General features: G+C 25.5%; 3 long non-coding RNA genes and 3 pseudogenes across 4 annotated transcripts in view; 5 read left to right on the top strand and 1 right to left on the bottom strand.

Annotated features, from left to right (window-relative positions):
- LOC126306445 (NADH-ubiquinone oxidoreductase chain 5-like) overlaps positions 1-16,477 on the top strand; it is a 325,608-nt pseudogene that overhangs the window by 57,614 nt on the left and 251,517 nt on the right.
- The window catches only part of LOC126306492 (uncharacterized), a 267,731-nt gene that overhangs the window by 37,248 nt on the left and 214,006 nt on the right, over positions 1-16,477 (top strand). The window lies entirely within an intron of this gene.
- The window catches only part of LOC126306491 (uncharacterized), a 130,212-nt gene that overhangs the window by 18,564 nt on the left and 95,171 nt on the right, over positions 1-16,477 (top strand). The gene's annotated exons all lie outside the window — the stretch shown is intronic.
- The window catches only part of LOC126306452 (NADH-ubiquinone oxidoreductase chain 5-like), an 84,198-nt pseudogene that overhangs the window by 6,908 nt on the left and 60,813 nt on the right, over positions 1-16,477 (top strand).
- LOC126306477 (uncharacterized) overlaps positions 7,231-16,477 on the bottom strand; it is a 254,518-nt gene continuing 245,271 nt past the window's right edge. For both annotated transcript variants that reach the window (XR_007553547.1, XR_007553548.1), the window contains exon 2: positions 7,231-8,276. This is a non-coding gene — a long non-coding RNA (uncharacterized LOC126306477). The remainder of the gene's footprint in view (positions 8,277-16,477) is intronic.
- Positions 13,370-14,810, top strand: LOC126306453 (NADH-ubiquinone oxidoreductase chain 5-like; annotated as a pseudogene).

The raw sequence follows: 16,477 nt of genomic DNA, 5'->3' as shown, positions 1-16,477 counted from the left end.
ACAGGTTTCCATGGTTTACACGTAATTATTGGAACAATCTTTTTATCAACATGTCTACTTCGACACTCAATAAATCAATTTTCACCAAGACATCACTTTGGATTTGAAGCAGCAGCATGATACTGACACTTCGTAGACGTAGTATGATTATTCTTATATATCTCTATTTATTATGAGGTAGATAATTGTTTTTCTAGTATAAATAGTACATTTGACTTCCAATCAGAAAGCTTGATATAAATCAAGAAAAACAATTCTAATTCAATCAACAAGAGTTTTCATTAGATTTATTATTCCAATAATTGTTATAATCCTGGCAACAACACTATCAAAAAAATTAATTAATGGTCGAGAAAAAAGATCACCATTTGAATGTGGGTTTGATCCAAAAAGATCAGCACGAATACCATTCTCAATACGATTCTTCCTAATCGCAGTAATCTTTTTAATTTTTGATGTAGAAATTGCACTAATTCTACCAATTGTAATTATTTTTAAAACTTCAGACATTATAATCTGAACAGTATCAACAATATTTTTTATTCTAGTTCTATTAGGAGGACTATACCATGAATGAAACCAAGGAGCATTACAATGAGCAGAATAAAGGGTTGTAGTTAAATATAACATTTGGGTTGCATTCAAAAAGTATTGATATTATCAATCAACCTTAAATAGAATAAGAAGCGAAATATTGCAGTCAGTTTCGACCTGGCAGATTGGTATGTACTACCCTTATTCTTATTAATTGAAGCCAAAAAGAGGCGTATTACTGTTAATAATATAATTGAACTATAATAGTTCCAATTAAGGAAATGTAAAGCCAATATGAAAGCTACTAACTTTTTATATTAGCGGTTAAACTCCGTTAACATTTCTAAAATTTATATAGTTTAAATAAAACATTACATTTTCACTGTAAAAATAATATATCTATATTTATAAATACTTAAAAGTAAAAATACTTCCTTAACATCTTCAGTGTCACGCTCTAATTATAAGCTATTTAAGTAAACGAAAAACAATATTACCAAAATAAATATTCAAAAAATAAAAGTTAAAAGATAAATCTTGAAATTAGAATCATATCAACCTTGAATATAACCAATTAAATAAATAAATAATCTATATAAACCTTGACCACCAAGTAATTCACCTCAACCATAATCAAATGACTTAGATGAATAATAACCTATTTTTAAAGGAATATATCTAATAAACTTAGTTGAAAGAAAAGGTATAAATCATATAGAACCAGCAAATCTAACAAAAGAAAGTATACTTAAAGAAAATAAATTATGAGAAAAATCAAAATTAGAAATAAGATAACCTAAATAAGCACCTAAAATAACAACTGTAATAGTTAAAAACTTTAAATAATAAGGTAAAGCAATCACATGAGGAATAGGAAAAATTAATCAAGATAAAAGACTACCACCAAAAACAGCAACAAACAATAGACCAATTATTCCAAATGAAATATAATAACCCTTATCATCAAAAGAAAATCTAGAATAAAAATTATTATCACCAGATATTGAATAATAAAACAAACGAAAAGAATAAGAAGCAGTTAAACCAGTAGAAAAAAAAAAAGAAAAAAATTAAACAATTAATTCATCTTAAACAAACCATCTCAAGAATTAAATCCTTTGAATAAAATCCCGCTAAAAAAGGTATTCCACACAAAGATAAACTAGAAACATTAAAACAAACTGAAGTTAAAGGTATGAAATTAACAATTGATCCTATAAAACGAATATCCTGAGAATCCTTCAAATTATGAATTATTGAACCTGCACATATAAATAATAATGCCTTAAATAAAGCATGAGCCAATAAATGAAAAAATGCAAGCTTTGGATAACCTATAGCCAAAATTCTTATTATTAAACCAAGTTGTCTTAAAGTAGAAAGAGCAATAATCTTCTTTAAATCAAACTCAAAATTAGCGCCCAATCCAGCCATAAATATAGTTATACAACCAATTAAAAGTAAAAATCAACCACAATTATAAGTATCCAATATTGGTCTAAAACGAATTAATAAATAAACACCAGCAGTAACAAGAGTAGAAGAATGAACTAAAGCAGAAACAGGAGTAGGAGCTGCTATAGCAGCAGGAAGTCATGAAGAGAAAGGAATCTGAGCTCTCTTAGTTATAGCTGCTAAAACAATTAATATAGTAATGAGCTTTATTTCAAAAGAATTAGAAATAAAATCATAATAATAAATATAATTTCAACCACCAAAATTTAACATTCATGCAATAGAAATTAAAATAGCAACATCACCAATACGATTAGAAAGTGCAGTTAATATACCAGCACTATAAGATTTTACATTTTGATAATAAATAACTAAACAATAAGAAACTAAACCTAAACCATCTCAACCTAATAAAATTCTAATTAAATTAGGACTAATAATTAAAAAACCTATAGAAAGAATAAATATTAAAACAATAATAATAAAACGATTTATATTCTTTTCACCAGATATATAATCCTCTCTATAATAAATAACCAAAGAAGAAATATATATAACAAAAGATATAAAAATAAGAGATATTCAATCCAAAATTAAAGTTATAACAACTATAGAACCATTTAAATTGAAAAGCTCTCACTCAACAAAAACTCTATAATCAATTATTAAATAATAAATACCTAAAATAAAAATTATAGTTCTCGAAATAAACAAAGAAAAAAAACTCAAAGAACAAATAGAAAATAAATTCACGGCCTAAGATGAAAAACTTCATATCATTGATTCCACAATACAATATTTTTAATTAAAATACTTAAGCAAACTAAACAAAGAAATATTCACCCTTAAAACAGAGAATATTTAAAGGCAATCAATGTAAAAGTAAAAGATGATATTCACGAAAATAACCAAGAGAACAAGTATAAACACCAGAATAATAATTCCCATGCTGAGAATAAGAATATATATACAAAGTATAAACAGCTCTAAAAAAAGATAAAAAAATCAAAGCAAAGAATCTAAAAGAAGATCAAGATATAATTCTATTTAATAATCTAATTTCACCTACCAAATTTAAAGAAGGAGGAGCAGCCATATTTGATGATCTTAAAAGAAATCATCATAAAGCCATTCCTGGCATCAAATTAATTATACCCTTGTTAATTAATAATCTTCGTCTACCTAAATGTTCATAAATAATATTAGATAAACAAAATAAACCAGAAGAACATAAACCATGACCAACCATTAGAGAAAGAGAACCTACACAACCTCATCAATTCATAGTCATCAATCCACCAATAACCATTCTTATATGAGCAACAGAAGAATATGCAATTAAAGACTTTAAATCAACCTGACGAAAACAAATAAATCTTACAATAACACCCCCAGATAAACCTAAAGACAATCAAAAATAATTAAACTTTAAACCCAAATAAGAAATAACCTTTATAACACGAAAAATACCATAACCACCTAACTTTAATAAAACACCAGCAAGAATTATTCTACCTGAAATAGGGGCCTCTACATGAGCCTTAGGAAGTCATAAATGAACCAAAAACATAGGTATCTTAACTAAAAAAGCCAAAATTATAAATACATAAAACATAAAATAATAAGAACCAAAATCAACCAATAAAGGAAAATATAAAGTATTAGAAAAATCATAAACCTTAAATAAAACTAATAATAAAGGTAATCTAGCAACCAAAGTATAAAAAATTAAATAAACACCAGCCTGCAAACGCTCAGGTTGATAACCCCAACCCAAAATTAAAAGTAAAGTAGGAACTAATCTAGCCTCAAAAAAAATATAAAAAGAAAGAAGACTTAATCTAGCAAATGAACAATAAAGCATAATTATTAAAATCAAAACCATAAAAACAAAAAAATTAGAATGATATGAACTTAAATAAACTGAACCACTAGCAGTGATTATTAAAGAACAAATCCAAAAACTAAGTAAAATTAAACTAAAAGAAAAATAATCAATACCAAAATAATATCTAATTATATTCAAAACAGCATATGAATAAACACAAATTATAAAAACAAAACCCGACAGAAACATTAAAGAATGAACCAACCATCAACAATTATTTAATAAACAAAGAGGGATCAAAAAAATAGTTATAAATAAATACTTTAACATAAAGATAAACCAAAAGAATTAAAAAAATCAGTACCATGAGAACGAATTATTGAAACTAAAATAGAAAGACCTAAAGCACCCTCACAAACAGAAAAAACTAAAAAAATAACAGGAAAAAAATAATCATAATCAAACTCAATAAGAAAAACAATAACTAACATAAATAAAGAAAGAACAATATATTCTAATCTCAAAAGAACCATTAATAAATGTTTACGTTTAGAAGAAAAAACATAAACACCAGCAAAATAAATCAATAAAGAAGTAAAAATAGAGAATATAAACATTAGTTTTAATAGTTTAAAAAAAACGCCGGTCTTGTAAAACGGAAATAAGTCCAGCCCCCACTTTTAAAACTTCAGAGGTGGAAAAGCTTCCATCATCGGTCCCCAAAACCGGTATTTTAAATAAACTAACCCCTGAAATGATCAAAATAATAATTATATCATTATCAAATGTAATAAATATTAATTTTATTAAATTAAGACACCCAATATCAATAATGCTTTTTATTATCCTTCAAACCTTCCTAGTTGGATTAATAACAGGAACAATAATAGAAAGATATTGATTATCATATATTTTATTTTTAACATTTCTTGGTGGTATACTAGTATTATTTATTTACATTACAAGAATTGCATCAAACGAAATATTTCAGCCTAAATCAATCACTATAATTATTACATTAATAATGTGAGTATTTATCATATTAATATTAATTATTCTAGATATATCTATATTTATAGACTTTTTCAAAAACACCGAAACTATAAATATTGATAATTCAATCAATTATCAAGAAATAACAATATCTTTAGAAAATTATATAATAGACCAACATTCATTATTACAATAATAATAATAATTTATTTATTTTTAGCACTACTAGCAGTTGTTAAAATCACCAATATTAATCAGGGACCTATTCGTAAAATAAGATAATTACTAATGAATAAACCCTTACGATTAGGACATCCTTTAATTAAAATTATTAATAACTCTTTAATTGACTTACCTGCCCCAACAAATATTTCATTTTGATGAAATTTTGGATCCCTATTAGGGTTATGTTTGGTAATTCAAATCGTAACTGGACTATTTTTAGCTATACATTATACATCAAATATTGAAATAGCATTCAGTAGTGTAGTACACATCTGCCGAGACGTAAATAATGGTTGAATTATCCGAACCTTATTCTTTTATTTTTTCCTGAATTAATGGTTGTTTAGCTTACCTTTTTACATTAAGGTGTATGATGCACGTTAGTTTTTGATACTAAAGGAGGTAGTTTAATTCTATCTTATGTAATTTTAATGAAGGTAATTTTATTTACTTTATTTTCCCTATCAAGGTAACCCTTTAATCAGGCACTTCATTTATTTAATATATAAATCGAAAGTTTTTTTTGAAATTTTGTTTAATTAGGATTAATTAATCCTGCTCATTTTATTTTATATATATATATATATATATATAATAAATAATTTATATTAATATATTACATTTAATTGAAATTAAAGTATTATAAGTTCATCTTACCATTATCAATTGATTATTTTAATGCAATTATTTACCTAGGATTATAGCTACTTATGTTTTTAGCTTAAAATAGGTTATTATAATATAATATATATAATAATATGTAATTTAATATTTAATATTATTATAATTGGATATAATAAATAAAATTATTAATTTAAATATAAAATATTATAATTAATATAAATAATTATATTAATTATAATAATATAATTATGTAAATTATCTATAATTAGATTATTTAACTAATATATATGAAAGTTAACTTAATATAAAAAAAGAATTCATATTAATAACATATTATATTAAATTACATAATTGTATAAAATATATTTATTATATTATTTAATCTTTCTTTATTTATTAGTGAAAAGAAAGATTAAATAAGAAAGAATATAATACATTTATTGCTATACATGTTCCATATTAATCTTTAATTATATATAATAGAGAAGTTGTTGTGGTCATACATAGGGGCGTTTCTTTTTTTTTTTTTGTTAATGTTTGTGGTTTTTTTCTTTTTTTTCTTTAATAAATTGAATCTTTTATTTTTTTCCTGAATTAATAGATTTAAAATTTTCTTATTTTTTATTTTTAAAAGTTTTATTCTTGCTTGTTTATTCACTTTTTCTTTGTATTATATGTAAGTTTTGTTAGACTAAATGTTCTTTTTGCAGTAATTTGATTTAATTATCAAGTGATTTTGGATTTAGCAATTGATTTAGTATCGGCATAATTCGTGCCAGCAGCCGCGGTTATACGATTGATACAAGTGAATATTATTGGTTAAAACAGTTGTTTATATTATTAGGGTTGAAATATAAATTTGTAAGGTGAAATGTTAAAATTTATTTGTGGCCCTTTTTATGAATCTGTGAAATTTAAATAATAAACTAGGATTAGATACCCTATTATTTTAAATGTTAATTATATTTACCAGGGTACTATTAGTTAAGGTCTTTAAACCCAAAGAATTTGGCGGGGTCTCATTCCATTCAGAGGAACCTACCCCATGATTGATAATACACGATTTACTCTACTTAATTTATTTGTTTGTATATCTCCGTTATCAGAGAATCTTTTTAGAGTTATAATTCTCAAGATTTATAATTATAAAATATTTCAGGTCAAGGTGCAGCTTATAGTTAAGAGGAGGTGGGTTACAATAGATTTTTGTTTATAACGGATTTGATAGTGAAATACTGTTAATGAAGGTGGATTTGATAGTAATTTAATTTATTTAATTTAACTGATTTTGGCTCTGAGATGTGTACACATCGCCCGTCACTCTCATTATTGATTATTCTATTTTATTTTAAAGTAGCTTCAATTTAGATGAGATAAGTCGTAACATAGTAGATGTACTGGAAAGTGTATCTAGGAAGAGTTTCAAGATATAACTTATTAGTAAAGTGTTTCATTTACACTGAAAATTTTTCTGTGCAAATCAGGATATCTTGATTATTTATTTTATTATATTTATTTTTTGTTTATTTAATTATTTAATATAAATAATTTTATTGTATTTTTGTCTTAGTATATTTTATAGAATTGATTTTTTAAATTATAGTTTATTGGTAATGTAAGTGTTTTATGAAATATTATTTTAAATTTTTTTAAGTAGATTTTATTTATTGTACCTTTTGTATCAGGGTTTATCAAAATTTTAGTATTTATTTTACTTGTCTCGATTTGGGTTGATTTATAAATAATTTATAGTTAATGTATCATAATTATTATTAAATTATTTATAGAAATGAGATGTTAATCGTTTCCCATGATATCTAGTTTCTTAAGAAAAAATTTAATTTTTTAAAGTTATTTGTTTTTATTTAATTTTTTAAGTAAAAATATTAACTTATTTATTCTTTAAGGGATAAGCTTTGAAGTTAATAACCTATAATTTATTTTATAGAAATATAATAGTAAGCTTTAAACCAGCTATCTTTAAGATTACGTTTTAGTTCATTATTTTTTATTTTGATTTTATAAATATTTTAGGTTTTTTATTAAGATTATTAATTTAATTTTAAAATTTTTGTAATAATGATAGAATTAGTATATTTATTTGTATGAAATTTTTACCTTGTGAACTTATTATAAGGAACTAGGCAAAATTGATTTCCGCCTGTTTATCAAAAACATGTCCTCTTGTTTATATTTTGAGGTCTGGCCTGCTCACTGAGCGTATTTTTAAAGAGCCGCGGTATTTTGACCGTGCAAAGGTAGCATAATCATTAGTCTCTTAATTAGTGGCTGGAATGAATGGCTTGACGAGAAATCAACTGTCTCTTAATAAATTTTTGAATTTAACTTTTGAGTCAAAAGGCTTAAATTCTTCTTTAGGACGAGAAGACCCTATAGAGCTTGACATTTTACTTTTATATAGTTTTTTGTTTGTCTTTCTATATTTAATGATGATGTTTTGTTGGGGTGACATGAAGAATAGATAAACTCTTCATTATTATATCATTTATTTATGTTTGTTATTTTGATCCATAATTTATGATCATAAGATTAAGTTACCTTAGGGATAACAGCGTAATTGTTTTTGAGAGCTCATATCGACAAAGCAGATTGCGACCTCGATGTTGGATTAAGAAAAATTTAGGGTGCAGGAGCCCAATGATTAGGTCTGTTCGACCTTTAAATTCTTACATGATCTGAGTTCAGACCGGCGTGAGCCAGGTCGGTTTCTATCCTAAGATTGTTAATCCATATTAGTACGAAAGGACCATATGGTTAAAATATTTTTTGTTATATTGATTAATATTAATTTATTTACTATTTTGACAGATTAATGTGTTGAATTTAGAATTCATTTATGTAGATTTTTTCTACAAATAGTATTGATACTTTATGATTTATTTATATTTATTTTGAATTTTCTTTTATTGGTTATTTGTGTTTTAATTAGTGTTGCCTTTTTAACTTTATTAGAGCGTAAGGTTTTAGGTTATATTCAGATTCGAAAGGGTCCAAATAAGGTAGGTTTTGTTGGAATTCCTCAGCCATTTAGAGATGCTATTAAGTTAATTTGTAAGGAGCAGCCAATTCCTATTATATCTAATTACCTACTTTATTATTTTTCCCCTGTTTTTAATTTAATGATTTCTTTAGCCGTTTGAGTAATTTTTCCTTATTTAACTTATATGTGTTCTTTTTCTTATGGATTTTTATTTTCTTTATGTTGTACTAGATTAGGTGTTTATACTGTTATAATTGCTGGTTGATCTTCTAATTCAAATTATTCATTATTAGGTTCTCTTCGTTCTGTTGCTCAAACAATTTCTTATGAAGTTAGTTTAGCTTTAATTTTATTGTCTTTAATTATTTTAATTGGTAGTTTTAATATGTTTGATTTTATAAACTATCAGCTTTATTGTTGATTTATTATTATTTCTTTTCCTTTAGCTTTAGCTTGTTTTGCTTCTTGCTTAGCTGAAACTAATCGTACTCCTTTTGATTTTGCTGAAGGGGAATCTGAGTTAGTTTCAGGATTTAATATTAAGTATGGTGCGGGTGGTTTTACTTTAATTTTTTTAGCTGAATATACTAGAATTGTCTTCATAAGAATGTTATTGGCTTTAATTTTTTTGGGAGGTGATTTTTATTCTTTTATATTTTTTATTAAGCTTGCTATTATATCTTTTGGTTTAATTTGGGTTCGTGGAACATTACCACGGTTCCGTTATGATAAATTAATGTACTTAGCTTGAAAAAGTTTTTTACCTTTATCTTTGAATTTTTTTATTTTCTTTGTTGGTTTAAAGATTTTATTTATCTCATTTGTTTAGTGAAATTTTTTGAAAAAAGTTAATAGAAGAGTTAAACTTCTAATTTTATGTTTTCAAAACATATGCTTTTCCTAAGCTAATTAACTTTATTCCTTAATTAATTTATCTCATGCGTTTGCGACATAGACATTAATTAAGAAATATGTGAAGTAAATAATTGTTAAGATTTGACCTGTTATAATATAAGGTTCTTCAACAGGTCGTTTACCAATTCACGTTAGTAAGCATACAACAACTACTATAATTCAGAATAAAATTTGATTAATAGGGTAAAATTGAATGCCTCGGAATGGTGTTTTATTATAAAATGGTAAAATTATTAAGATTCTAATTGATAAAAATAATGCAATAACACCTGCTAACTTATTAGGGATAGATCGTAGAATTGCATATGCAAATAGGAAATATCATTCTGGTTGAATGTGAACTGGTGTTACTAATGGGTTGGCAGGTACAAAGTTATCTGGATCTCCTAATAGGTAAGGATTAATTAAACATAGTATAATTAATAATGATGTTATTATTACAAATGTAATAGAATCCTTAAAGGTAAAGTATGGATGGAATGGAATTTTTTCAATATCTCCATTTAGTCCAAGAGGATTATTAGATCCTGTTTGGTGAAGAAAAAATAAATGAATTGCTGCTATAGCAGCAATAATAAATGGTAATACAAAATGGAATGTGAAGAATCGATTTAATGTTGCATTATCAACAGCGAATCCTCCTCATACTCATTGGACTAAATCTGTTCCTAAGTATGGGATTGCTGATAATAAATTAGTAATAACTGTTGTACCTCAAAAAGATATTTGGCCTCAGGGTAAGACATATCCTATAAATGCAGTTGCTATAACTAAAAATAAAATCACTGTACCAATTATTCAGGTATATATATATATATATATATAAGATCCATAGTAAATTCCCCGTCCTACATGTAAGTAAATACAAATAAAAAATATAGATGCTCCATTTGCGTGTAAGGTTCGGATAATTCAACCATTATTTACGTCTCGGCAGAAGTGTACTACACTACTGAATGCTATTTCAATATTTGATGTATAATGTATAGCTAAAAATAGTCCAGTTACGATTTGAATTACCAAACATAACCCTAATAGGGATCCAAAATTTCATCAAAATAAAATATTTGTTGGGGCAGGTAAGTCAATTAAAGAGTTATTAATAATTTTAATTAAAGGATGTCTTAATCGTAAGGGTTTATTCATTAGTAATTATCTTATTTTACGAATAGGTCCCTGATTAATATTGGTGATTTTAACAACTGCTAGTAGTGCTAAAAATAAATAAATTATTATTATTATTGTAATAATGAATGTTGGTCTATTATATAATTTTTCTAAAGATATTGTTATTTCTTGATAATTGATTGAATTATCAATATTTATAGTTTCGGTGTTTTTAAAAAGTCTATAAATATAGATATATCTAGAATAATTAATATTAATATGATAAATACTCACATTATTAATGTAATAATTATAGTGATTGATTTAGGCTGAAATATTTCGTTTGATGCAATTCTTGTAATGTAAATAAATAATACTAGTATACCACCAAGAAATGTTAAAAATAAAATATATGATAATCAATATCTTTCTATTATTGTTGCTGTTATTAATCCAACTAGGAAGGTTTGAAGGATAATAAAAAGCATTATTGATATTGGGTGTCTTAATTTAATAAAATTAATATTTATTACATTTGATAATGATATAATTATTATTTTGATCATTTCAGGGGTTAGTTTATTTAAAATACCGGTTTTGGGGACCGATGATGGAAGCTTTTCCACCTCTGAAGTTTTAAAAGTGGGGGCTGGACTTATTTCCAGTTTACAAGACTGGCGTTTTTTTTAAACTATTAAAACTAATGTTTATATTCTCTATTTTTACTTCTTTATTGATTTATTTTGCTGGTGTTTATGTTTTTTCTTCTAAACGTAAACATTTATTAATGGTTCTTTTGAGATTAGAATATATTGTTCTTTCTTTATTTATGTTAGTTATGGTTTTTCTTATTGAGTTTGATTATGATTATTTTTTAACTGTTATTTTTTTAGTTTTTTCTGTTTGTGAGGGTGCTTTAGGTCTTTCTATTTTAGTTTCAATAATTCGTTCTCACGGTAATGATTTTTTTAATTCTTTTGGTTTATCTTTATGTTAAAGTATTTATTTATAACTATTTTTTTGATCCCTCTTTGTTTATTAAATAATTGTTGATGGTTGGTTCATTCTTTAATGTTTCTGTCGGGTTTTGTTTTTATAATTTGTGTTTATTCATATGCTGATTTGAATATAATTAGATATTATTTTGGTATTGATTATTTTTCTTTTAGTTTAATTTTACTTAGTTTTTGGATTTGTTCTTTAATAATCACTGCTAGAGGTTCAGTTTATTTAAGTTCATATCATTCTAATTTTTTTGTTTTTATGGTTTTGATTTTAATAATTATGCTTTATTGTTCATTTGCTAGATTAAGTCTTCTTTCTTTTTATATTTTTTTTGAGGCTAGATTAGTTCCTACTTTACTTTTAATTTTGGGTTGGGGTTATCAACCTGAGCGTTTGCAGGCTGGTGTTTATTTAATTTTTTATACTTTGGTTGCTAGATTACCTTTATTATTAGTTTTATTTAAGGTTTATGATTTTTCTAATACTATATATTTTCCTTTATTGGTTGATTTTGGTTCTTATTATTTTATGTTTTATGTATTTATAATTTTGGCTTTTTTAGTTAAGATACCTATGTTTTTGGTTCATTTATGACTTCCTAAGGCTCATGTAGAGGCCCCTATTTCAGGTAGAATAATTCTTGCTGTTGTTTTATTAAAGTTAGGTGGTTATGGTATTTTTCGTGTTATAAAGGTTATTTCTTATTTGGGTTTAAAGTTTAATTATTTTTGATTGTCTTTAGGTTTATCTGGGGGTGTTATTGTAAGATTTATTTGTTTTCGTCAGGTTGATTTAAAGTCTTTAATTGCATATTCTTCTGTTGCTCATATAAGAATGGTTATTGGCGGATTGATGACTATGAATTGATGAGGTTGTGTAGGTTCTCTTTCTCTAATGGTTGGTCATGGTTTATGTTCTTCTGGTTTATTTTGTTTATCTAAAATTATTTATGAACGTTTAGGTAGACGAAGATTATTAATTAACAAGGGTATAATTAATTTGATGCCAAGAATGGCTTTATGATGATTTCTTTTAAGGTCATCAAATATGGCTGCTCCTCCTTCTTTAAATTTGGTAGGTGAAATTAGATTATTAAATAGAATTATATCTTGATCTTCTTTTAGATTCTTTGCTTTGATTTTTTTATCTTTTCTTAGAGCTGTTTATACTTTGTATATATATTCTTATTCTCAGCATGGGAATTATTATTCTGGAGTTTATACTTGTTCTCTTGGTTATTTTCGTGAATATCATCTTTTACTTTTACATTGATGGCCTTTAAATATTCTCTGTTTAAAGGGTGAATATTTCTTTGTTTAGTTTGCTTAAGTATTTTAATTAAAAATATTGTTTTGTGGAATCAATGATATGAAGTTTTTCATCTTAGGCCGTGAATTTATTTTCTATTTGTTCTTTGAGTTTTTTTTCTTTGTTTATTTCGAGAACTATAATTTTTATTTTAGGTATTTATTATTTAATAATTGATTATAGAGTTTTTGTTGAGTGAGAGCTTTTCAATTTAAATGGTTCTATAGTTGTTATAACTTTAATTTTGGATTGAATATCTCTTATTTTTATATCTTTTGTTATATATATTTCTTCTTTGGTTATTTATTATAGAGAGGATTATATATCTGGTGAAAAGAATATAAATCGTTTTATTATTATTGTTTTAATATTTATTCTTTCTATAGGTTTTTTAATTATTAGTCCTAATTTAATTAGAATTTTATTAAGTTGAGATGGTTTAGGTTTAGTTTCTTATTGTTTAGTTATTTATTATCAAAATGTAAAATCTTATAGTGCTGGTATATTAACTGCACTTTCTAATCGTACTGGTGATGTTGCTATTTTAATTTCTATTGCATGAATGTTAAATTTTGGTGGTTGAAATTATATTTATTATTATGATTTTATTTCTAATTCTTTTGAAATAAAGCTCATTACTATATTAATTGTTTTAGCAGCTATAACTAAGAGAGCTCAGATACCTTTCTCTTCATGACTTCCTGCTGCTATAGCAGCTCCTACTCCTGTTTCTGCTTTAGTTCATTCTTCTACTCTTGTTACTGCTGGTGTTTATTTATTAATTCGTTTTAGACCAATATTGGATACTTATAATTGTGGTTGATTTTTACTTTTAATTGGTTGTATAACTATATTTATGGCTGGATTGGGCGCTAATTTTGAGTTTGATTTAAAGAAGATTATTGCTCTTTCTACTTTAAGACAACTTGGTTTAATAATAAGAATTTTGGCTATAGGTTATCCAAAGCTTGCATTTTTTCATTTATTGGCTCATGCTTTATTTAAGGCATTATTATTTATATGTGCAGGTTCAATAATTCATAATTTGAAGGATTCTCAGGATATTCGTTTTATAGGATCAATTGTTAATTTCATACCTTTAACTTCAGTTTGTTTTAATGTTTCTAGTTTATCTTTGTGTGGAATACCTTTTTTAGCGGGATTTTATTCAAAGGATTTAATTCTTGAGATGGTTTGTTTAAGATGAATTAATTGTTTAATTTTTTTTCTTTATTTTTTTTCTACTGGTTTAACTGCTTCTTATTCTTTTCGTTTGTTTTATTATTCAATATCTGGTGATAATAATTTTTATTCTAGATTTTCTTTTGATGATAAGGGTTATTATATTTCATTTGGAATAATTGGTCTATTGTTTGTTGCTGTTTTTGGTGGTAGTCTTTTATCTTGATTAATTTTTCCTATTCCTCATGTGATTGCTTTACCTTATTATTTAAAGTTTTTAACTATTACAGTTGTTATTTTAGGTGCTTATTTAGGTTATCTTATTTCTAATTTTGATTTTTCTCATAATTTATTTTCTTTAAGTATACTTTCTTTTGTTAGATTTGCTGGTTCTATATGATTTATACCTTTTCTTTCAACTAAGTTTATTAGATATATTCCTTTAAAAATAGGTTATTATTCATCTAAGTCATTTGATTATGGTTGAGGTGAATTACTTGGTGGTCAAGGTTTATATAGATTATTTATTTATTTAATTGGTTATAATCAAGGTTGATATGATTCTAATTTCAAGATTTATCTTTTAACTTTTATTTTTTGAATATTTATTTTGGTAATATTGTTTTTCGTTTACTTAAATAGCTTATAATTAGAGCGTGACACTGAAGATGTTAAGGAAGTATTTTTACTTTTAAGTATTTATAAATATAGATATATTATTTTTACAGTGAAAATGTAATGTTTTATTTAAACTATATAAATTTTAGAAATGTTAACGGAGTTTAACCGCTAATATAAAAAGTTAGCAGCTTTCATATTGGCTTTACATTTCCTTAATTGGAACTATTATAGTTCAATTATATTATTAACAGTAATACGCCTCTTTTTGGCTTCAATTAATAAGAATAAGGGTAGTACATACCAATCTTCCAGGTCGAAACTGACTGCAATATTTCGCTTCTTATTCTATTTAAGGTTGATTGATAATATCAATACTTTTTGAATGCAACCCAAATGTTATATTTAGCTACAACCCTTTATTCTGCTCATTGTAATGCTCCTTGGTTTCATTCATGGTATAGTCCTCCTAATAGAACTAGAATAAAAAATATTGTTGATACTGTTCGGATTATAATGTCTGAAGTTTTAAAAATAATTACAATTGGTAGAATTAGTGCAATTTCTACATCAAAAATTAAAAAGATTACTGCGATTAGGAAGAATCGTATTGAGAATGGTATTCGTGCTGATCTTTTTGGATCAAACCCACATTCAAATGGTGATCTTTTTTCTCGATCATTAATTAATTTTTTTGATAGTGTTGTTGCCAGGATTATAACAATTATTGGAATAATAAATCTAATGAAAACTCTTGTTGATAGAATTAGAATTGTTTTTCTTGATTTATATGAAGCTTTCTGATTGGAAGTCAAATGTACTATTTATACTAGAAAAACAATTATCTACCTCATCAATAAATAGAGATATATAAGAATAATCATACTACGTCTACGAAGTGTCAGTATCATGCTGCTGCTTCAAATCCAAAGTGATGTCTTGGTGAAAATTGATTTATTGAGTGTCGAAGTAGACATGTTGATAAAAAGATTGTTCCAATAATTACGTGTAAACCATGGAATCCTGTTGCAACAAAGAATGTTGATCCATAAACTGCATCTGCAATGGTAAAAGGTGCTTCTCAATATTCATATGCTTGAAGTATTGTAAAGTATAGTCCTAATAACACTGTGAAGAATAATCCTTGTAGTGCTTGAGTATGATTAGATTCCATTAAACTATGATGTGCTCATGTTACTGTTACTCCTGATGCTAAAAGAATAGCTGTATTAAGTAATGGAATTTGTATAGGGTTAAAGGGTTGAATTCCTATTGGAGGTCATAGTATTCCTAGTTCAATTGTTGGTGCTAATCTTCTTCTAAAGAATGCTCAAAAAAAAGAAACGAAAAATAATACCTCTGATGCAATAAATAAAATTATTCCTCATCGTAATCCAATTGATACAAATCCTGTATGTAATCCTTGATATGTTCCTTCTCGTACTACATCTCGTCATCATTGAATTATAGTTAGTAGGGTAATTCCAAATCCAATTATGAATAAGTTAATATTAAATAGGTGGAATCATTTTGCTAGTCCTGATACTAGGACTATTGCTCCAATTGCTCCTGTTAATGGTCAAGGTCTATAGTCTACTAAGTGGAATGGGTGGTTTGAGTGAGTTGTTAACATAGGTTTAATATACTTCTCTAGAATATAGAGTTCTTAGAATTGAGAAAAC

The sequence above is a fragment of the Schistocerca gregaria genome, unplaced genomic scaffold, assembly GCF_023897955.1.
Source record: "Schistocerca gregaria isolate iqSchGreg1 unplaced genomic scaffold, iqSchGreg1.2 ptg000333l, whole genome shotgun sequence".
NCBI classification, from domain to species: domain Eukaryota; kingdom Metazoa; phylum Arthropoda; class Insecta; order Orthoptera; family Acrididae; genus Schistocerca; species Schistocerca gregaria.
This window is presented reverse-complemented; position numbering and strand designations above follow the sequence as displayed.